Source organism: Belonocnema kinseyi, chromosome 8 (assembly GCF_010883055.1).
Source record: "Belonocnema kinseyi isolate 2016_QV_RU_SX_M_011 chromosome 8, B_treatae_v1, whole genome shotgun sequence".
Lineage (NCBI taxonomy): Eukaryota > Metazoa > Arthropoda > Insecta > Hymenoptera > Cynipidae > Belonocnema > Belonocnema kinseyi.
In genome coordinates, this window is record NC_046664.1 from 9,147,710 (window position 1) to 9,173,282 (window position 25,573).

Here is a 25,573-nt window from a genome sequence, read left to right on the forward strand (position 1 = left end):
GTTTGTACCTGGGACAACTTATTATCTGGTAAACTTTCTGGTTTTGCAGCTAATTTGAAGTGATCCAAAAATCATTATCAATATAAAGAAACAAAAGACATTCTTATACTATTGGATTATTCTGTTTCATTCGAAATCGATACCTCCAGATTTAGTATGTGGGTCTTACAGGTGAATTGGGTGAATGGGGTGATGAGGGTGAATTGGGATGTGATCGGGCGATCTCATGAGGTGCCCTTAATTCTGTACTCCAGATAGGACCTCCTCGGAATTTTATATAAATTCGATCGCGGGGTGGGTGTGAATGATAGTCAGGATGGTCGAAAGGAGGGGGTTTGTACTCTTCGAAAAATGCAGCAACATAATACCGAAAACCTCCTAAACGTATTTCACATACTACTGGACGAGAGGGAGTAGGAACGTGATACCATGGTCGATTTGACGTTGTAAGATTTGCTTGATAATGTTCGCCAAAGTCCGTTAGTATAAAAGTGGACAGTTGAGTTGCAAAATCTTCTTGACCATAATACATCCAGCGAGGTATCTGGTCGGCACCGTCACTAGATTGTGATTTTTTTATCTTTCCGACATAATTATTGAAATCCTCCATTTCTACAAAAATTTCGTAGGGAACCAGATTCATTGGGGCTCCAGCTGCGTCTAATTTTTGTAACAAAAATTGAAATCTGTTTGATGATTGACACATTCGTAATGATTTAATATTTAGCTTAGATCCTATTAATTTAAAAGAGTATCTAATATACAGTGGATACAAGTTTGTTAGAGTCTCTAATTAAAAATATTGTTTGTAATTTCAAACGCTCAGATTAATCATGCGAAAGAAAATTATAAAAAGAATAGACAGCTTTCACACAAAGAATGATAAAAACTTTTATTTTCCACAATTTTTAATAAATAAGAAAATTCATCTATGATTCAAATCATATCCTTTTCAGAAAGTTTTGAGTAGACTTGGCTAACTGGCGCACATTGGGTTATTTACACCCATTGCAGTTTGGACAGGATATTTAGGGTTTGTTGTAGCATCTACAAAAAATTCAAAAAAGGAAACTCAAATTTCGTAGGAAAAAAAACCAAGGAAGTTTTTTTTTATTAAAACTTTTGGGTCAAAAATAATTTTTAAGTATGTTCAAGAAGCGTTACCTACCAGAAAAGTGGTAATTTCAAAATTGATTTTCGACGCAATTAGCATACCAAAAATACTCCTTTGATTTTGTTTTTTCATAAGTGTCGATTCCCTTGTTTAAGTATTTAGAAAATACTAAACCCACCCGACTATTGTATTTTAAAGGTTCTTTTATTATTTATTAAACATAAAAAAACAAAACCTACTTTTCATAAAAAAACACCAATAGGGTTAAAAATTAATTTTTATTGAATGAGAGAATATCCTATAGGAAATTATTTAAGTTTATTTCAAGAAAGGAAGGAAGGAAGCTTTTTCGGAAGTTGTATTTTTAAAATTGAGTTTCGACAAAATATTATAACCCTGCTATTTTACGTTTCTCAAATTTATCGTGAATTGACTTTTAGCCCCAATAATATACAAAAAAACTTCTATAGTTTTGGCTTTTTGGAAACGTCGATTTTTTTGTTTCACTGTTCAGGAGATGTTAAAATAACCCTTGAAATAATTTTAAAGACTTTTTCTGCTAGAGCTGTTTCTCACATTTCCTATCAAATCATTTAAAACTAGTATGTTTTTGGTTTTTTGGAAATGTCGATTTTCTTGTTTAAATGTCTAGGGGATGTAAAACAACTCTTAAAATAATTTGAACGACTTTCCCTGCAAGAGTATCTTTTCGGAAATTATTCTGATTTGATTTTCAACCCCAATAATATAATAAAAAACTCCGATCTTTTTGGTTGTTAGAAAACGTCGATTTCCTTTTTTGAAAGTTAAGGGATGTTAAGACCACCCTTAGAATCAATTCATCAACTTTTAATGCTAGAATATATTTTCCACGTTGATCCTAAATTGAATTCCAACCTCAATATTATAATCAGAAAATCTTCTGTGATTTTATATTTTAGTTAGTTTCAATTTTCTCGTTTGAATATCTAGGGGATGTTAAAACAACTTTTACAATACTTTGAATGACTTTCCCTGGTTCAGTATTTTTTTTGACATTTATTTAGGTTTGATTTTCAACCCCAACACTATAATAAAAAAAACTCTGGTCTTTTTGATTATTAAGAAATGTCTCTTTCCTTTTTTTCAAAGTTAAGGGATATTTGAACAACCCCTAAAATGAATTTCACAACTTTTTATGCTAGGATATGTTTTCCACGTCTATTCTAAATTTATTTTCGATATAAATATTATAATCAAAAAATCTGCTGTGATTTTGTTTGTTGGTTAATGTTGATTTTCTTGTTTGGATACCTAGGGGATGCTAAAACAACCCTTACAAAAATTTGAACGACTTTTCTTGCTATATTATGTTTTTGGAATTCGTTGTTATTTAATTCTCAAGCCCAACACTATATTAAAAAAAATATTGTCTTTTTTGGTTGTTAGGAAATGTCCATTTCCTTTTTCGAAAGTTAAGGGATATTAAAACAATCCCTAAAATAAATTTAACAACTTTTCATGCTTGGATATATTTCCCATGTCCACTCTAAACTTATTTCCGACCCTAATATTATAATAGATTTTTTTTTCAATTTTGTTTTTTAGATAATGTCGGTTTTCTTGCTTAAATTTTTAGGGGATGTTAAAACAACCCTTATAATAATTCAAACAAATTTTCTTGCTAGAGTATGTTTTTGCTATTTATTGCGACTTGATTTTTAACCAGATTACTATAATAAAAAATCTCCTGTCTTTTTTGTTGTTAAAAAATGTCGATTTCCTTTTGTTGAAAGTTAAGGGATATTAAACCATCCCCCAAAATAAATTAAACAAAATTTTAGATAGGGTGTTTTTTCGACACTTATTTTTAAATGATTTCCGATCCCAATATTATAATAAAGAAATCTGCTGTGAGTTTGTTTGTTAGTAATGACGATTTTCTTGTTTCGATAATTAGGGGATGCTTAAACAACCCTTACAATAATTTGAATCGTATTTTTTGCCATTTATTGAGATTTAATTTTGAACCTCAACACTGTAATAAAAAAAATTCCTGTCTTTTTGTTTTTTTAGGATATGTCGGCTTTTTTAAAAGTTAAGGGATATTAAAACAACCCCTAAAATTCATGTAGAAAATTTTTATATCAGGATATGTTTTCCACGTTGATTCTAAACTTATTTTCGACCATAATATTATGATGAAGAAATATTTTGTCATTTTGTTTATTAATTTATGTCGATTTTCTTGTTTGAATATCTAAGGGACGATAAAACAACCCTTAAAATAACCCATGCGAATTTTCTAGCTAGATTATGTTTTTCTCATTTATTTTAAATTGATTTTCAACCCCCGTACCATAAAAATTACTTTGGATTTAATTTGGTGAAAATATAGATTTTTGTTATACATTTTCAAGGGATGCTAAAACAACCCTTAAAATAAATTCACCAAATTTTGATGCTAGGATATGCTTTCCACATTTATTGCAAAGTTATTTTTGAGGTCAATTGTGTAATAAAAAAATCTCCTGGGATGTTGTTTTTTTAGTAAATTTCTATTTTTCTTGTTTGAATATTTAGGAAATGTTAAAACCACCCTTAAAATAATTCTAACTAATTTCTTAGATGGATTATGTTTCTCAAATTAATTTTTAATGGGTTTTAAACAACAACTCTAGAATTTAAAAAATCTAATGTTATTTCGTTTTTTGGAAATGTCGATTCTCTTTTTTGAATGTTTAGGGGGTGTAAAAGGAAAACTTACATACCCTAGGATATATTTTCCACGTTTGAAGAAAAAATGTAAAAATTTGAGAATAGCTAAAGTAAAAAATTTCCATTTTTCTTATCATTTTCTTTTACATTATTGATCTACACGTTCGAAATCACACAAAAAATAAAATAAAATTAGACATTTTGACTAAAATCTATATTCTTACTTAGTTACTTTTTTGTAATAATAAATCAAATTAACAAATAAGATTATTTTTATAAAAGGGTGAAAAAATACTTATAAAAACATTTTTCCAATAAAAAATTAATTATTACTAAAAAAAAAGAAATTTTCCACCACAGCAGTGAATCTTCAACAACAAAAATTATTTTTTTTTAATAAAATTTTTTAATTTTTTACTCAAATATTGAATATTTAACAAAGAAACGTGGACAGATGGGAGGGTACCATATGTTGAACACGTGTAAAGTTGCTCCGAGTGGAAACTTTTTCCTTCCACTGATAAGTAATTTTTTTTTTAATATTAATTTTATTATCATATTACACTTACGTTCGAACTGAATAAAACCCAATAATGCATGAACCAAAATTCCGGTGATAATCTTCATTTTCACTGAATAGATAAAATCATGGAGAAACGAAAACTGATTTTTTTTTTTTAAAAGTCGAGAGGAGAGACTGGATAAACAGCTGGTTTATATACTGCCTTTTTCGCCTAATATCCGATAACAACGCTTCATTTATTCTTTAGAATAAATAAACTGGAAAGACAGGGTTATTCATTTAAGATTCCAAACGCAAAGAACCTTCAGAATTATTTTAGACTACAATATGTGTTATGGATTACCTGGTTATTATTTTTGATTCAAAACGTTATTTAAATTTAAAAAAAAATATTAATTTTAAATTAAAAATTCTTTTGTTTGTTTAGGAATTCAACTATTTTCATGAAAATTTAATCAAATTTCTTTTAAAGAATATATACTTTATTTGTTTATTTTTATTCAGGAAACTTTTCATTAAAATGCTTATTTATTATTAAAATTTTAATAATAAGTAATATAGTTATTTTTAAAACAAACTTTTTCTCGATATCGACATGATAAATTAATATTATTAATTTGGAAACGAACTTTTCCTATTATTTAAAATTTAATATTATTTTTGTATTTAATTAAATGATTAATAATTATTAATATTAATGAAATAATAATTAAGTATAATTTTAAAGTACTTAAATATTTTAATTATCGAAGATAATTTAAATTCTGTTCAGAATGATTGAAAACTGATATATGAGTTATAGATTATCTGGCAATTAATTTTAAATTTAAGAAGTGATTTCAATTCTCATCAAGAAGATCATTTTTCAATAAAAAATGTCATAGTAAAAATGTTAAGTAAAAAAAAGGAACTCTTAAAAAAATATGATCCTTAAATTTTTATATAATAAAAAATAAAGTTCTTTAAATATTTTTTCTTTATTTGGGAATGTAACTATTTTCATGAAAATCTAATTAATTATTTTTATTTTCATTAAATTTTAAACTTAATTTGAATTCTCATAAAAAATCTAATTTCTCAATAAAAAATGGAATAGCAAAAATGTTAATTGAAAAAAGGAATTTGACCGTAAAGAAAACGAATTTTCATGAAAATAGTAACATGTTGAACCAAAGAAATAAATATTTGACTATCTATTTTAGTTAAAAGCTTCAATCAAAAAAATTAAATCGTTCAAATTTCCACTAAAGAAAAAAATTTTCACACTAATAGATTAATTTTATAACAAAAAAGATGATTCTTTAACTTTTATGTAATAAAAAAGAAAGATTTTTGATATTTCTTTTCTCTAGATGAGAATGTAATTATTTTCATTAAAATTTATTTATTATTTTTCTTCTCAGAATATTTAAAATGTAATATAAACTCTCATTGAAATATATTATTTTTTAATAAAAAATGGAATGGTTACACTTTCAATAAATAAAAAAATATAATTTTCAACTGAAAATAAAACGAATGTAATCAAATTTATTAACAGAATCTAGCCAAGTAGTTAGATTTATCACTTAAGAAATGAATTTTCTAACAAAATGATTAATTTTTTTACATTGAAGACGAATTTTCAATTTTATCTAATAAAGAGGAAGCTTAAAAAAAATTATTTCGAGTAGTTTGGAATGTAACTATTTTCATGAAAATTTAATTAATTAGATATTTTCCTTACCAGGAAATTTAAAATGTAATTTAAATTCTCACAAAAAACATAATTTTTCAATAAAACATGAAATAGCTGCACTTTCTATAAATAAAAAAAAACAATTCTCGACCAAAAATAAGATAAATTTTATAAAATTTATTGACAGAATTTAGCCAAATAGTTAGATATATCACAAAAAAAGGATTTTTAAACAAAATGATTTATTATATTAAAAAAGACTTAATAGTTACGTATGATTTCATCAGAATATTCAATAAGAAAATGTAATTAAATAGTTCAAATTTCCACTAGAGAAATGAATTTTCAAACAAAAATAAATTAATTTCATGACAAAAAAGATGATTATTCAACTTTTATATAATAAAAAATAAAGTTCTTAAAATATTTTTTCTCTAGTTGGGAATGTAACTATTTTCATGAAAATCTAATTAATTATTTTCATTTTCAGGAAATTTAACATGTAGTTTAAATTATCATAAGAAATATAATTTTTCAATAAAAAATGGAATTGCTACACTTTCAATCAATAAAAAAAGCAAATTTCAACTGAAAATTCAATCAAATTCAATAACAGAATTTAGGCAAATAGTTAAATTAATCACTTAAGATCACAAAAAATGCGAATTTTCAACTTTTATACAATGAAAAAGACACTTTTTTTGAAAATTCATTTTGTTTGGCTGGCAATGTTACTATTTTTATTAAAATTTAAACAATTTTTTTTCGCAAAAATATATACTTCATTTTTATTTAGGAAATTTTTTATTAAAATTTTTATTTTTTATTAAAATTTTAATAATAGCTAATATAGTTATTATATTTCGAAGAACTTTTCCTCGATATCGATATGATAAATTAATAATATTAATTTGAAAAAGACTTCTACCTATTAAAATTTAATATTATTCTCCTTTCTAATTATTATTAATAATTATTAATATTAATTGATTAATAATTACAATAATTTCCAATTTACATTCTTTTCAGAATTATAGAAAACAGATATAAGTCTTATAGATTATCTTTTAATTAATTTTAAATTTAAAAAGTAATTTCAATTCTTATAACCAAGATAATTTTTCAATAAAAATGGAATAGCAACAATTTTAAGTGGAAAAAGGAATTTTGCCGTAAAAAACGAATTTTCATGATGAAAGTAACATGATGAATTAAAGAAATAAATATTCGACTATTAATTTCATCTGAATCTTCAATAAAAAAAATATAATCAAATAGTTCAAATTTCCACTAGAGAAATTAATTTTTAAACAAAAAGATTGATTTTATAACAAAAAAGAACATTTTTAAAATTTTCTTTTCTCTAGGTGAGAAGGTAACAATTTTCTTGTAAATTTATTTAATTCATTATTTTTATTTTCAGGAAATTTAAAACGTAATTTATATTCTCATACAAAATTTAATTTTCAATAAAAAATTGAATAGCAAAAATTTTAAGTGAAAAAAGAAATTTTACCGCAAAGAAAACGAATTTTCATGAAAATTGTAACATGGTTAATCAAAGAAAGAAATATTTGACTATCAATTTTAATCAAAATATTCAATAAAAAAATTTAATTAAATAGTTCAAATTTTCGCTAGAGAAATGAATTTTCTGTCAAAAAGATTTAACATTATAACAAAAAGATGATTCTTCAACTTTTATATAATACAAAAGCTGTAGTTTCAATATAAAAAAAAAAAACAATTTTTAACCGAAAGTAAAAAGAGCTTAATAAAATTTCATAAGAAAATGTAACCAATTAATTAAATTGGCCACTAAGGAAATGAATTTTCAAACAAAAGGATCAATTATATCGCAAAAAATATGAAATGTAACTATTTTCAGGAAAATTTAATTAATTTTTGTTTTGTTTCTGAGAATATATAACTTATTTTTTTTTATTTTTACTTAGGAAATTTTGCATTAAAATTTTTATTTTTGTTAAAATTTTAATAATGCCTAATATAGTTAATATTTTTTAGGAACTTTTTCTCGATTTCGATATGATAAATTAATAATATTAATTTGGAAAAGACTTTTGCCTATTATTTTAAATTTAATATTATATTCAAATGTATTTAAATGATTATTAATTGTTAATATTAATTAAATAACAGTTACTTTTAATTTTCAATAATTTATAGATTATCTGGTAATTATTTTTAAAATTGAAAATTAATTTAAATTTTTATAACAAGAACAATTTTTTAACAAAAAATGGAATGGCTAAACTTTTAGTGGAAGAAAGAATTTTACCGTAAAGAAAACGACTTTTCATGAAAAAAGTAAACGTCTGAACCTACGACATAAATATCCGACTATTCATTTTAATGTGAATATTCAAAAAAGATTAAATTATTCAAAATTTTACTGAAGAATATAATTTTAAAAGAAAGGATTAATTTTATATTAAAATGATTCTTCAATTTTAGTACAATAAAAAAGAAAGTTAAAAAAAAATTATTTTCTTTAGTTGAGACAGTAACTTTTTCCATGGGTTTCATTTATTAATTTTTATATATTTTATTTTTGGAAAAATATTTAAATTATCTTTAACTGCAATATATGTCATAGATGGTCTAGTTATTATAAAAAAAGAGAGTAGATAAATTTTCAATCGAAAAAGGAATTTTATCGATAAGAAAAAGAATTTTCATGAAATTACCAATTTCAATAAAAATATTAAATGAAAAAATGTTGCCAAATAGTTTAATTTTGAACTAAAGAAATCGATTTTTAAACAAAAGTATTAATTTTATAACAAAAAAGACTGTTCTTCAACTTTTACAGAATAATAAATATTGTTTGCAATTTCTATTGTACAGTTGTAAATGTAACTATTTATATGAAAATTTAATTAATTAATGTTTTTTCAATAAAGAATGGAATACTTAAATTTTCAGTGAAAAAATGTATAACCGAAAAGAAATTTCTATGAAAAAAATACATTCTCAATCCAAAAAATTAATTTTCAATTAAAATTTTAAATTTAAATTCATTTTGTTATAAACTACTTACATTTTCAGCTTAAGAAAAATAATTTTCGACGAAACTGAAAAACAAAAATGTCCTAAAAATAATTTTTATTTAAGCGGTTGAATTTTTAACAATGAAAAACAAATTTTTAATAAAATATTGAAACTTTTAGCTCAAATGGCTAATCTTCAAATCAGAAAATGAATTTTTACAAAGTCTTCCAAACTTTAAAATAATTATTTTTATTTACGAAAAAAATAAAGAAGTAAGTACTAAACGAAAATACTAAATAAAAAACTGTTCATTTAAAAAAGCTGAATTTTTACGAAAAGATATAAATTTTTAAACAAAAAAGGTAAATTTTCAACCAAAAAATACATATGTAAAAAAGTAATAAAAAAAATTAACCAAAAAATATGAATTCTTAACCAAAAATGTATTTGTTGCTATTTAAATTAAATAAAATTGATTTTAAATAAAAAATAGCTTATAAACATTAAATATATTTTACTTTTTATTGTTATGAAAAAACGTTTTATTCTCAATAATAGAAATGAAATTTCGAAAAAAATTTAATTATTTTGCAAAAACATTGAAAAAACATATGAATTTTCTAACTAAAAAGACGAATTTTCAACAATAGAGTTGTGTTTTTATTAGAAAAGTTTATTTGGATCTAGAAAAGATCATTTTCGAATAAAAAATAAAATAGCTTAATTTAATCTAATTTAATTTCAGCAAAAATAAATAATGTTAATAAAAAGATGATATATCAACTTCCATCTGATAAGAGTGCTTTATTTATTTTACAAAATAAATAAAATAACAGGGTAAAATTCTTGATCTCGGGTCTCCGAATTTCACAATGTTCGTTAAAGATTACCTTATTATTTATTTTTATATTAAGATTTAATTAAAATCTAATTATAGATAGTCTCAACATCACTTTTAAATTCAGCAAAATATTTTTAAAAATCCAGAATTAATTAAAAGCGGATCAAAGTATTTATTTTCAGATTAAAAACAAAATCAATAAGAAATGGGTCAATTACAATTTTCGTTGGAAAAAAACTAACTTTTAACTGAAAATAAAATAAATTTTCATGAAAATAATTACACTATCAACTGAAGAAATGAATTTGCAATCTTTCAATCAAAATCTTCAATAAAAAAATGAATTTTCAATCCAACAATTTAAAAAAAAACAATTATTTTAAAACTTACAACTCAAATAATAGATCTTTAACCAAAAAATAAAGTTCTAACAAAATAGTTAAATTAATTTTTTAAATTAAATTAATTAATTTCAACAAAATAGTTAAATTTTTCACCTAAGATATACAGTTTTGATCAAAACGAATAATTTTCTAATAAAAATGACGATTTTTCAATAAAAAAAAATAAATAAGCAAAAATTATTTTAATTTTTGATCAATAATTTGGATTTCTAACCAAAAGATGTTAATTTTTCAACTATTGTAATATTTTTTGATAACAATAAAGATTTATTAAAATGTAGGCTTTTCCGAAAAATTTTCAATGACAAAATGTCTTTTTAACCAAATGGGTGAATTTTAAACTTAAATGATGAGGATTTCACGAAAACAGACGAATTTTGACAAAATAAATTAATTTTCAATAAAAAAAAAATAATTTTTAATAAAATAATTAAATTTTTAACTCAAATGGCGAATCCTGAAAAAATACAAAGTCGCTTAAATTTCAACCAAGTATTTGTACTTTCAACCAAAAAATATAAATTCTCCTCGAAACAAGCAATAATTCAATAAAAAAAGATTTTAATTTTAAATGAAAAGCAGGATGTATTTTCAGCAAATCTAAGGAAAAAGGCTCCATAGGAATATTTTTTATAACAATAAAAATTTATTATATCATGAGCTTCTCCGAAAAATTTTCAATCTTTCAATGAAAACTTCCAACCAAGAAAATGAAGTTAAAAAAAATAGTTCAATTCTTTATCAAAGTATAGAATTTTTAATTTAAAATATTAATTTTATAACAAAAAAGACAAGTTTGAAAAAAAGACCAAGGAGATAAATCTAAAAAAAAATTAATTTTTTTATTGATCTTTTTTGAAATTTTAAATAAATAACAATATTTATTTTTGTCAAAAACGGTAATTTGCAGCTAGAAAGATACATTAAAAAAAGGAATCGTTGAATTTCCAGTTAAAAAAATTCTTCTTAAAAATATAAAATCTCTACTTCCATCGGATAATAGTGCTATATTTCTTTTTCAAAATAAATAGAGTGAAAAAACAAGATCCTTGTTCTCAGGTCTTAAAATTTGACGTATGTTAAAGATTGCCTTATTATTTAATTTTAATTAAAAATTCATTTTAGATGGTCAGAATATCATTTATTGAACTCGAAAACAATGTAAAAATTAAAAAAATTAATTAAAAATGAACGAAATATTTCTTCATATATTTTGGATATAATTGTTTGCAATGTGTGGAAATTACTGTAATAGCATTTTTAAAAATTAATTTGAAATGTATTATGTATAATGTTTTTTAAATGTTGATACTTGAGTATAATAATTTTACAGTGTTTTAGAACGTTTTTAATCACATGCATTTATTAAAGTATATTTTTAATAATGTTATAAAAATAATTTTTTAAAATAAAAATTTCAATTTTTTATATTCTGCACTATTTTCTTACTATTTCCAAACATTAAATTGTTATTAAAAAAATCTCAATGCAGGATATAAAAAAGGAAAAAAATAAATTTTTCAGCTGTCTGCCACTAATTAGTAATTGCCTAATATTGAAACAATGAGTAGGTATTGAGTAATTTATTTACACAGCTTGTCTATCTTGCCACCTCATTCGCGTTAAAAAAGCTTTGAATTATCTAAAGTAAATAAAATTTGTTCTTTTAAGGCTTTAATTTTTAGAAGCAAAAATTCAAAATTAAAAGTTTTTCTAAATTTGCAATTTTTAGGATTCGTGAAATTTTTAATTAATAAATTTCAGGTCTATGTTCCTAGGAGCGCAATTTTGATAGATTAAAGTTTTTCCAAAAAAATATACAATATTTTTGTGGATTTTATCTAGAAAGAAAATAAAATTTTGATTGTAAAAATGGTGAATTTTAATTTGGAGATTTTATCATTTTCGAGGCTTCGAATTTTACTTGATTTAATTTTGAAAGCAGCTTTTTTGAAATTATTGCGATTTGCACTATTTATTAAAAATATTTTCTAACTTTATTTAATTATTGATCATTTTAAGTTCAAAATCTATAATTTAAATTTAAATAATCAAAATTAAACAATTATTAAAATTTAAAAATTTGAGTTTCTTACAAAGAAAACCCGGAAAAGACTTGGAGTATAATTATTTGAATTTTGTCATAACTTCATATAACCTGGAGTACTTGCTTGAATAAATTGTTTTAAAAAATTATATACATTTATACATTTTATTGATTCATATTGATTGTATTAATAATTAAATTTTGCTTTTAATTATATAGACTGTTGGTGAATTTTCAATTGATGAACATCTGTACTGATTAAAAATACGAATTCAGTACAAAACAATTTTTTTCATACAACAAACTTATACAATGGAGTATTTGTTTAAATAGTTTTTTTATAGCAACTATATATAACTTTAGATGTACATTTCTACATAATTATTAAGTAACATTTTCAAAAAATATTTTTTTCATTAATCTTTTTTAATATTAGAAAAAAATAATTGTCATACTCCTTTACCAACAATAATTATAGCAAATTTTTTTTATATATTTCTGAAAATCATTACTATAAAAAAATTATTGTTTGTAAAAGTTTATTATTAAAGATTTTAAAATTTCTCTGCAAATTTGAAAAATTGTTCTCTTTGCAGAACCAGGTGATTGGCGACGTGAATTTTGTAAGGAATTTAGTTTGCAAAAAATGTTATTCCTTGAAAAATATCTGCCCCCCCCCCCCCGACACGGCTATTTTAAAAATTTGAATTCCAGATAAGTTTTTTCAAATTATTTGAAGCTTCCAATATAAGGATCAATTTAGAAGAATCGCATTAGGATATTTTTTATAACAATGAAAATTCGTTAAAGCGTACACTTTTCTAAAAAAACTCTACGCTTAATTAACAAATTAATTTCTCATAAACTATTAGTCAAAATAGATTCCGCAAACAGTAATTTCAAAGGGAATTTTATACCCTACAAATTAAGTCCTATACACTTTTCAGGTATCTGTAAACCAGGAGCGAAAATATGAGCAAACTTGTTAAAAAATCGTTTCAATTTTCACTCTTTTTTTCGTTAAGAATGTAGTCCAATGTAACAATATTATTTCTTCAAAAAAATAGTAAAATTTAGTAAATTTCTGGATAATTCATGATTAATGTTTTTAAAACAATTTTTTTTGCAACTAATCTTTCTGAAGAAAAATAAAATTTATTTAAAAACAAATGGATATTTTTAGAACTCGAAATCCATATTATACTTTTTTTATTAATCTTTAACCATCTATTTCAACAACCAATCAAGAAAGATAGCATTTTAATATTTTTTTTAACAATGAACATTTATTAAAGCGTTCGCTTTTTCTAAAACACGCTCTACTTAATTAACAAATTAATTTCTCTTAAACTATTACTTGCAAAGTAATTGTTATAAACTTTGATTGTTATAAGCTTTTTACATATATCTGAAACTAAAGCTAGAACTCAAGCAAACTTATTAAATTACAAATGGCCGTTTTTGGATTTATTTGACTGGTCGTTTCTCAATTTTCGAGATTTCTGTTATTTTTAAGAAATTTGGTTGCATTTTAAATAATATTTTTTCAGGTAAAAATTGTACCTTCAACACATAATAAATTATATTTTTAGCCCAAGAATCTTCACCTTGTGATTCGTGTAGAAAGGACGAGAGAGTGCTAACAGCCGTGAAAAATGTCAATCTCTTTTCCCAAGGGTCAAATTTTATTTTACGGCATTTTGAAATCGATACGCCTCCTACGTTCGGGTTAAGAAAATATTGTCCTGGAAAGTGGATGTCAAAAAATTGTCGATGCCTTTGCAGTGACTGTTTCTGATATCAAGGGTGCGGAAAATCGTCTCGAATTGCAGAAAATACGAAACATCAAAATGATGCTTTACTCACAAATGCTTCAGTAGGTTTCCTTTCGTTTTTCTCGAATGTTTTCGAATACCATTCTCAGAAGATTTTCCTTGCACGCTTGTGCCCTAATTTCTGGGGTGAAATGTGATAATGCCAATTTATCTTCGGAAGGCTGACTCTCAACACATTTGATCTGATTCTAATTTGTGGATGATACGGTCGATGCTATTTTCATAATTAGAATAAAATCACAACTACTCGAAAATTTTTTTTATCGCTTTAAACTTGATTTCAAGGATACTATCTTCATTTAATCAGAATTTGGATAATACCCAGTTTAAAAAGATGTGAAAGTTCATTTTCGAATGCAGAATAATTATTATGAATATTTCCATAATTTTAAGTTTGATTTCATTGCCTATCACCTATTGAAAATCCATTTATTTCTAAATGAAAATGCTGTGATGTCTGTTACTTCATTTGAAGGATGAATTCCATGCTAAAACACATGTGGTGATAGCATTCCATAATTTATTCTCGAATATTGGCAATAATTCTATAACCCAAAATAAATGAATATTCATAATTAGTGAACATGAATATAAATTTCTTTGAATTGCTGGAATATTGGCAAGTTCATCATTTAAAAATTCAAAGTGCCCGCCCAACTGCACTACGCATTCCGACTGCGCAATGCGCACAAAAGTGACACTCTGTACCGCAGCAACGTCCGTGCACCTCCGTTTCATCACGTGTATTGACACCTGCTAGTTTGCTTTTACATTTTTAAGAAAAAAAGTGGTGATACGATGTCTGGCGATTTTGCCAATAATTCATCTAGTGTCGAGGAGTCTGACGAAGAAAACCTGAAAAAGGAACCTCTATCAAGAAGATCGTTATAAATCAACACTATTTGCAATGACACGTGCAAACATGGTCATTGCATACATTGTAAAAATATTTCTGTTAATTTTACCACTTTCAGAGAGGGACGTAATATTTAATATTGCCAAAGAAGCGTTTTTACGGAAAAAATGAAAAACTTCCTTCAGTTTGTAATTTCACTTTTAGGTTATGCGACATTACAGATCATTTTAGAAAAGTACTAATGAGTTGTTTATGTGGTGTCGAAATAAACGTGAAATCGACATTATTGTAACGGCTTTGCAGTCCATGTTTTTGTGGCGACCCAGTTGTGCGCATTTTGAATTAATTATGCACAATTTTATGGGAGCTTTTACTTGGATTAAAAAAATAGAGCCAGAATGAAATTCATAACGACTTTGCATTTTATTTGAAAATTAAAACCTCCATGGGCACGGCTGCATTAGCTACTGAATTTTTAATGGGAGCTTTTACTTTAGTTTTTTAAAAATTAAAAGCCAAAATGGCTACTGTAATTTTAAAGGGAGCTTTTAATTAATTTTTTTTTAATAATAGAGGCATAATTTAATTCCTTACAATTTTGAACTTTATTTAACAATTACGACTTCGTTGAAAGTAGCTCCATTAAATAATATAATTTAAATGGGAGCTTTTGTATTCATTTTCATCATTTACCCAAGTTTCGAATAACTATTCTTTAACATTTTTTACCACTCAAGGTTTGGGTGAACTTAGAATCTGAAATATTGTATTCAATGAACCCATGCAACGTATGAGTAATATTAAAGCGCGAGAAATCATTCGAAGATTCTAATTTTTTAAATTTAATTTTGGATTTTTGTGATGTTTGATATTGTGAAAAAATTAATAAGCTGGTAATTAATTAATCAGTTTACAACTTACAAAAGAACGAAAAATTATTTTCTTTCATATGTTGAAATAATTTCTACTTTAAATTTTTATGAAAATTAAAATTTTTAATAACATTTTCAAATAATTTCAGAAAAATTAAAATATATTTTTGAGAATTGAACAACATCACAAAAACTTACAAAAATTAAATAATTGAAATAAACGTATTTCAGAAATAAAGAAACTTTTATTATACAAATTTATGTTACTCAATTGAACATAATTAAAGTACCATCGGTATGTAATTTAATATTATAAAAAAATATATTCAACTGATAATTAATTAAGGAACTAATAACAATAAAACCATTAAACAATTATTTCTATCAATTAAATGTGTATGTACATATAATTTTGAAAATTGAATTTAAATACTTGTTTTCCTACATCGCAAATATTAGAAAAAATGATCGTAATAATGATATTTTGAGAAAAAAAAATTTTATTATAGAAATAATAGCCAATATTTAATTTCATAACCTAAATCCAAATAATTAGTTTATGTAACCTAATTGGAAACAGTCTATATAAAGTTTTTTGCAGAAAAAAAATCAATCAGTCATTAGTTAGTTAATCAGTCCATAATATAAAAAGTAGTAATAAATTATTTTTAATAAAACGTCAAAATATTTTTTACCCTATATTAAGCTATAAATTATAAATATTAATAATCTTTTGCACTATTTCCATAAAAATTTCGAACAACATTTTCAAAATTATGAAATTGGAATGGGGACACTTTAAATAAAGATAAACTTTTATTATACAAATTATATTCCATAATAAATAACATAACTACAAAGTAAATAATAAATTAATTTTCTTGGTTAAACAATATTTAACTTTAATCTTACGTAATTTAATATTGCGAACAAAATTAATCTGCTAATACTAATTAACCAATCAATAACATAAAAAGCATTGAATAAATTATTTTCATTCATCATTTAAATAATTTTTTATTTCGCATATATTTTTCTCTTAATTTGCACTTTCCTTTTTGTTACTTGGATTTGGTAATCAACTAATAACTAATCAATCAGTTAACAAGATAAAAAAAAAGCATCCAAGAATTATTTTCATTAAAAAAATGTAAATGATTCTTATTTTATATTTTCTTTGCACTCAAAATTGCATTTCTAAAAAATTTAATATATTTTTTAATTCCCCTTGTAAACTAATTTCAGGAAAAAATTATTGTTAATAATATTCTCTTCGAAAAATTATAAAAAATTGCAGTTTATCAAAAATTTACTTTTAGTTCAATTTTTAATTAAGATAAGTTAAGTAATTAATTGAAGTCAAGAAACTTAATTGTTCAAACAATTGATTATTATTATTAATAACTTTATATTTGAATAATTCTAGAAAGATGCGTTTTTTTCTAAAATTTCTGACTTTTTGTCCAATTTTCAATAGAAGTGAAGTAACAATGATTTCAAGTTAGCAAAAATAATTGTTAAAAAAATTTATTATCCTCGTTAATAATATTCCATTTGCTTAATTGGTATAATGTTGCTGTTTTTTAAAATGAAATTTACTACTATTTGTCTATTTTTGATTAAGCGTGGCTTAATAATTAATTAGATTTAGAAAAATAATTGTTTAAACAACTATTTTGTTAACTTTCATTAATTATTACCCCATTTAATGAAAAAAGGACCGAAAGGTACAAATTGCCAAAAAGCCGCAACTATCAGGTATTTATATAGATGAAGATAGTCATAAGCAATAATAATTTGTTTAAACAATTTTTTTTTCTGAATTTAATTAATTATAAGTCACTTCTATTAAAAAATAGACAAACTGTTAAAAATTTCAGAAAAAACCGGAACATTCTAGCAATTAAGCAAAGAGAATATAATTAAGAATGATAATAAATTGTTTAAACAATTTTTTTAACTCACAACAATTATTACCTTACTTTAATTGAAGATTAGACAAAAAGCAAGAAATTTCAGCAAAAAACGCATCTTCCGAGCATTATTCAAATATAATATTATTGATAATAATCATAAATTGGTTAAACAATTAATTTTCTAGACTTTACCTAACTACATAACTTATCTTAATTGAAAATTTGATTAAAAGTGAATTTTTCGTAAACTGCAATTTTTCAACATTTTTCTAACATAATATTATTAACAATAATAATAAATTGTTCAAGCAATCACTTTTTTAACATTGATGAACTATCCCTTCCCTCTAATTGAAAATTGGACAACAAATGGAATTTCTTTTTTAAATCGCGTCTAACTCCATTCTATGATAAAATTAAAAAAACACAAATAAATTCTTTAAACAATTTCTGCAAACATCTAGTTATTAGTGTGAAATATTCTTTTTTGTGCCAAAAACAATTTTCATTTAAAAAACCGCAAAAAAGTCATCATTAGCGTCAAAAACTAGCAAAACCCATTTTTTCACTTATGGCGTTTTTTGGGATCCTAGAAAATGTACTTATAGTGTTGATATTTGAAAAGAGATAGTATTAAGGATACGGAAAAATATTTATATAAACGTTTTTTTTTCTTATGGGAAATACGTGTTAAACTTCATGGGGGTTGCGGCACGTGTAAATATCTTTTTTTTTTAAATGTATTCATTTTTGTTTAATTCAAACAAATTTCTGCAGTGTCCCTATAAAAATTCGAAAAAAATTTTTTTGGACCACCCTATTGAACACATAAATCATTTTAAAGATGTGGACCGATTTGGATGTTTAAAGAAAAAAAAGAAAAGCTGATCAAATTTCAAAGAAAGTTGTCCGGCCTGCTTTTTTATTCAGTTTAAAAAATTTTTTATAAATAAATAAATATGGCCAAAAAAATGACAATTTTTTCTATTTGACATTCCTGGTGCTCTTCAATAATAGGAAAATTGTTGTAATCGCCCAAGTTCTATATATTTACATTATAAAAAAGTTATTCCATTATGATATAATAAACAAAAAAAATTTTCATAAACAAATTATTTGTAGAAAATGTGTTTTCTATTATTTTCAATAATTTAACGTTTTTTTAAGTTATATTGCAAAAAATTGTAATGAAAACAATATTTTAATGAAAAAAATTTCTCTTTAGACTATTTTTATTAATATTATAAACAAATTTAATAAATAAATGAATTATTCAGGCATTTTTTGTTAGAAAAATTCGTTTTTTTTCGATGCCAATTTTAAAAAATTAGGAATCTCCTGGTAATTTCGGAAAACTTATAATTTGTTGATGAATTTTATGATTTTATCAAACAAAAGTAATAAACAAATGCATTATTCGAGCACTTTACGACGGAAAAATTCCATTTTTTTAATGCCAGTCCATTTAATTGGAAACTTAATGATAATTTTAGCAACATCCATCATTATTTGATAATTTTTTTTTAACTAATTTAATAAACAAATGCATTATTCGGGCATCTCTTGACAGTCCTTTCAATTGACAACGTACTGTTAATTTCAGCAAAATTCAGAATTAGTTAATTATTTTTATGATTTATTCAACAAATATAATAAACAGATGCATTATTTGGGCATTTGTCGACGGAAAAACTCGTTTTTTTTAAACATTTTTAAAAAATAAAATTTATTTATAACAATTATTAAATTTATTCTTCAATCATTCCTTGTATTCAAACCCTCTTGTGTTGGCCAAATTGAATGAAAAACAGAACATTTTTCTGAAATTGAAAGGACTGGCTGAAAAGAAAACGAGTTATACGTCGACAAATGCCCCAATAATTCATTTTTAAATTAAATTTGTTTAACAAAAACATAAAATTTATCAACTAATTATGAATCTTACTGAAATTATCATAAAATTCACAATTAAAGGAACTGACATGAAAACAAGGAGTTTTTTTGTCGACAAATGTGCAAAAAATGCATTCGGTTATTAAAATGGTTAAGAAAAAATAAAATTTATCAACAAATTATGAATTTTTTTGAAATTATCATTAGGTTTCATATTTTTAAAAACTGACATAGAAAAAAACGAGTTTATCTGAAGACAAATGCCTAACTAATACATTTATTTATTAAATTTGTTTATAATAATAACAAGAATAGTTGTAAGAGAAATTTTTCTCATTAAAATATTGTTTCCATTTAAATTTTTTGAAATATAACTTGAAAAACGTCAAATTATTGAAAATTATATAAAAAACATTTTTGATCAATATCTTGTTCATACAAATTTGTTTTGTTTATTGTTTAATGATAGAATATCTTTATATAATGTAAATCTATGAAATTTCGGTAATTACAATGATATTCCTATTATTGAGAAGCATCGGGAACATCAAATAGAAAAAATTGCCTTTTTTTCATCATATTTATTTATTTATAAAAAACTAGAAAAACTAAATTAAAAACAGGCTCGACATTTTTCTTTGAAATTTTATCAGCCTTTTTTTAAATTGATTGCTCAATTATTATTAGATGATTAATATAATATAATTAAATATTGCTATTATTACTATTATTCTATAGTTCTTTTAGAATTAGTTAAAAGCTTATAATTAATTATAGTTAAACAAAAACAAGTTTAAATTTAAAAAATATAAAAAGTAACAATATTTAAATGTTTAAATGAAAATAATTTTTCTGAACATTAAATTATTTAAATTAATGAAAATAATTGCTTAACGCTTTTTATGTTGTGAACTATTGAATTAATTTTTAGCTTATCCATTTTGATAAGAATATTGAATTACATAAATAATCCATTTAAGATGTTTCAAAGTAGGTAACATGAATTGATTATTAACTTTTAGATTATGCAATTTAATATTAGGTATTAATTTTACAATAAAAACTTATTTTTCCTTTATAATACCTGTATTACAATTATATAATTTTTCTGATGCTTGTGAAGTGAAATGAGTAAATTCAATTTTCAAAGTTATGAGTAATTAATTTCAATTTTTTCGAAATTAATTTTAAAGTTTATTAATAAATTAAACATACAGAAATTCTGTTTCAAATTGAAAAAAATAAAATGTAAAAATTATTAGAATGATTCAATGAAAAGAATTGTTTAATGCTTTTTATGCCATGAACTGATTAACTGTTAATTGATTCTATGAAAACCTATGATTTCTGGAATCAGTTTGAAATCTTAATAATAAATCAAATTTTAAGAAATGATATTTGGAATTTGAAAAAAGATGTAGGAAAAAATACAATGGAAAAAATTCGAGAAATCTTACATTTATAAGTTTCTAAAAAACTGAAAAGAATTAAGAATCCGTTTACAGAGTTTCTCAAAAGAAAACATTTTTCTGGCTCTACATGGTAAAAATTTTAAGAGATTAATTCACGGAAGCGTGTGATTTCAGAGCTACAATTTTTACGTAATTTTAAGTCTCAGACTCTGAGATCGAAAAGCATAGAATTCGAGACCTGAGAGTAAAAGGGGGTGTCCTGATGTCTGAAACTTTGAGACCTATGCTTCAAAATCAAGGGTTCCGAGATCTTATTTCACGTGCCAAAGCGTAATAAAATCAAGGAGTAAAGCCGTGAAATTATATCCCGAAATTGCTTGCCATGTAATATTACGCAAGAGTTACAGGGCTCTTAATAAAAATTTTGCAATATTAGAGCAAGTAAAATATCGTTGGAGTCGCCCAAAACAGTAGATTTTGAAAAATTCAGATCTCCTATTTTATTTACCATCACTCACAAAGGACAGGGTGAATTTATTTCAATATTATCTAGGAAAAAGTAGGAGCACTCCATTTGCCGGATAGGCTTTGTATTCTGGCTGCTGACGCAGTTTAGGAAGTGGGGGAAGAGGGCCGCCTGGCTACCAGGTAAAACTCTGACCGCTGGCGCAGTTCGTGTGCACCAGTTGCATTAGCTACTGTAATTTTTATTGGAAACATTTACTTACATTTTTTAAAGAATAGAGGCAAAATGAAATTTGTAACGACTTTGAACTTTATTTAACAATTAAGACCTCACTGCGCATGGTTGCATTAGCTACTGAAATTTAAAAGCCAGCTTTTTACTTTTATTTTTTAAAAAGAACAAAGTCAGAATAAAATTCTTAACGACTTTGCGCTTTATTTAACTATTAAGACCTTGTTGTGCTTAGTTTTATTAGCTAATGTAATTTTAATGGAAGGTTTTATTTTGATTTTTTTTAGAAGAATCGAGTCGCAATAAAATTCGTAACGACTTTGTACTTTATTTAACAATCTGGTTGTGATTGTTTACAAGAATAGGTATTTTCTATCATAGAAGGTAAATTTGTATCAATTTTCAACCAATTAAGTCAATTTTTAACGGTTCAGTTTTTTTCAAATAAACGTTAAATTTGCAAACAAAAAGATAGATTGAAACGAATGACGAATCTATAACAGAATACAACAAGTTTCAACTAAAAAGAATGAATAAATTTTCAGTACTAAAATTTATTTGAAAAATCAAAATCTGAACGAACTAGTTTCATTTTTAACCAAGTCGCTTCATTTTTAACAAAATAATTGAATCTTTAACCAAGAAGATCAGTTTTTAACAAAGAATTTTACTTGTTACATTTTCTGAAAAAAAAATATTTAATTTTGAACTAAAAAAGCGCCGTTTTAAAAGAGGCGTTTAACTGTTAACCAATCAGCTACATTTTTAAATCATTTAAAAAGATTAATTTTCAACCCAGAAGGTTCATTTTCTACCTAAAATTAAGAATTTTCAATAACAAAATTAAATAGATACATTTTTAGTTTTTGAAACCAAAAATATGAATTTTCAATCATACAAGATCAATTTTCAAATAAAAAAAGTAGTTATATTTTTAGTTAAAAATTGAGTTTTAACAGAAAATAGAATGAAATTAAAAGCAGTCTCATCCATTCACGCTCCATTGAATATTGTTGCGTTTTTTAGAAATATTTTGAGTCGCATTAACAGTATCTTAAATCTTGCACACTCATTCCCTAATTACTTAGGGGAAATTTGACTATGCCAATTTATCATCGGAAAATCCACACTCAACACAAGTATGCTGATTCTCGTTTGGTGATAATCAATTAATTTTATTATTTTAAATACATTTTAAAATTCCAATCTTACACAAATTTAGCTTAAAAGTTCTTTTTTAGATTAAAATACTTAAAAACTTTCTTCGTTAGGAGCTTCCTCCTCCTCCTCCTCCTTCTCCTTCACCGCCACTTATCTTCATAATGCTCATTACCTTTAACCATATGATAATTGAAATGTATGATAATTGAAATATTTCTGACGATCAGTTTTTAAATAAATTTCCATTGTTAACGATTATTTTTTTAATATGTGTAAACAACGATACTTAATCATTCTTATACCTAAATACTCACTATATTGATCTGAGTATGATTGAAGATAAGTTCAACTCACCTGAAAAAGAAAGAAAAGTTTCGCTTAGTAAATTGCATTTAATCACAGACAAATTTTAAAACAAATAGTAGCATGGTTTGAAAATTGAGAAATTAAATTCAAAAGAAATTTTAAATGAAAATTGCTTTGTAAAAAAAAATTTATTTAAAAAATTTCATTAAAAAAAGTTAAAGTGCCTAAATTAACAATTTAAAGCGTTAAAAAAAATTGAATTTTGCATTAAAGAATCTGGAAATTAATGATTCGGAGCAAAAATATTAATTTTCAAGTGTTCTGAATTTTAAAATCGTTCACTTTTAATTTTGGTCAAAAATTAATCAATTTTTAATTTAAACATTCTTTCTATATTTTTAAATTCACGAGTTGAATTGTATACAGTTAAATTTACAGCAATTAAATTTTCAACCAAGAAGATAAATTTTCAACTAAAAATGAAATAGCTAACTTTTTAATAAAAAAGATCAATTTTCAGTAAAAAATGGAATACCTTGTTTATGTTCTAAACCAAAGACTTAAATTTCAACCCAAAAGAAACAAATTTCAAAGAAAATAGTTGAATCTTCAACCAAAGGCATGAATCTTATACCAAAAATTAATTAATTAACAAAATATTCTAACCTTCAATAAATCAGTTAAGTTTTTTAAAAAACTTTAATTTTTTGACAAAAAAAAGTACTTTTCTATAAAAAATGCTTATTTGTAACAAAGCATAAGAATTTACCACTAAAAATGAAAAATCTCTAACAAAATAAACGAACTTTCAACAAAAATTATCAATTTTAAACCAAAAACAAAATGGTTAAACTTTTCGTTGAACAAATTTCTTTGCACAAACAAAAATGTAATATTGTGGTTCAACCTTAAACTAAATGTATTAATTTTAAACCAAAAAAGATCAATTTTAAAACTTCCATACTTTAACTTCCAACCAAAGAAATGATTACCTAAAAAGAAACGTAATTTTTAACAACAAAATATGCTTTAACAAAATAGGTAAATGTATAATATTTTGTTTTTAATAGTAGCAGCTACATTCTCAACAAAAAGTTTAATTTTCATCAAAAAATGTAATTTTCCACCAAAAAAGAAGAATTTTCTTCTAAATACATGAATTTTTGACCAAAGATATGAATCTTCAAGAAAAAAAATTAATTTTTAATTAATTATTTTAACCAAAAAGAATAAATTTCAAACAAAAATTGTCAGTTAAATTTTAACCAAATAATGCAATAGGTAAATTTTCAGCCAATCAGTTAAATTTGCAATCAGAGGTGAATTTTCAACAACAAAAAAAGAATTTTTAACAAAATAGTTAAGTTTTAAACCATAAAAATGAATCTTAAACCAAAAAATCAATTTTTAACAAAGCAGTTCAACTTTCAACCTTGCAGTTGAATATTTAACCAAAAATGATGAATCTGGATCTAAAAAAATAATTTTTTATTACAAACGAAGAATTTTTAACTGAAAATATGCATTTTTAACAAAGAAAGTTCAATTTTTAACTAAAAATAAAATATTCCGGAAGATTTCTTTGCGTTTTTTCGAATGGTTTTTATTCGCATTATAAAAGGCTTTTTATTTCACTCACATTCCCTAATTACCTAGCGGAAATTTGATGGCGCCAATTTATCTTCCTTAGTCCGACATTCAGCACAATTATTCTGATCTTAATTTGGAGATGATAATCAGATTTAAATACTTCCTACATTGCATAGAATTACTTTATTTAGAAAACTTATAGGTTTAAAGTATTAATGCTACCCAACTTTCTTCGTTGATTTGAAATTTCGGGTTTGCAAACTTTTTTCTCTTCCTCCTCCTCCTCCTCCTCCTCATCCTTCTCCTCATTGACCTTCTTCTACTGCATCTTTCCCTTATTCTCCTCCTCCTCCTTTACCTTCTTCTACTTCGCAGCCTCCCTATGCTCTACATCTTCTACTTCACCTCCTCGTCCTCCTCCTCCTCCACCGACCTCCTCATCCTATTGTCTCCTCCTCCTCGTCCTCCTTCTCCCAATTCGCCCTTCTCCTACTCCTTTATTTTGAGGTTTATTCCTCTGATATATTTCTATACTAAATGCGATTAATTAAACTGCCTCATTAGGCTTTAATTTCTGACCAAATTTCCATTGTTAAAGTTTTTTGGTTAATACATGTAAAGTGCAACAAAAAAAAGATCCTTTTACCAAAAAGATGAAATTTTACTAAAAATTATGAATCGATGACACTATGCATGATTTTTCAATCACAAAATTTTCA

At 24.0% G+C, this 25,573-nt stretch overlaps 1 protein-coding gene across 1 annotated transcript in view; it reads right to left on the reverse strand.

The window, feature by feature from the left end:
- Positions 1–23,312, reverse strand: part of LOC117178361 (fibronectin type III domain-containing protein 5-like) — a 293,133-nt gene extending 269,821 nt beyond the window's left edge. The window contains exon 1 of the mRNA XM_033369790.1: positions 23,273–23,312. The gene's annotated coding sequence lies outside the window, so the exon portion shown is untranslated. The remainder of the gene's footprint in view (positions 1–23,272) is intronic.
- Positions 23,313–25,573: the final 2,261 nt, after the last annotated feature.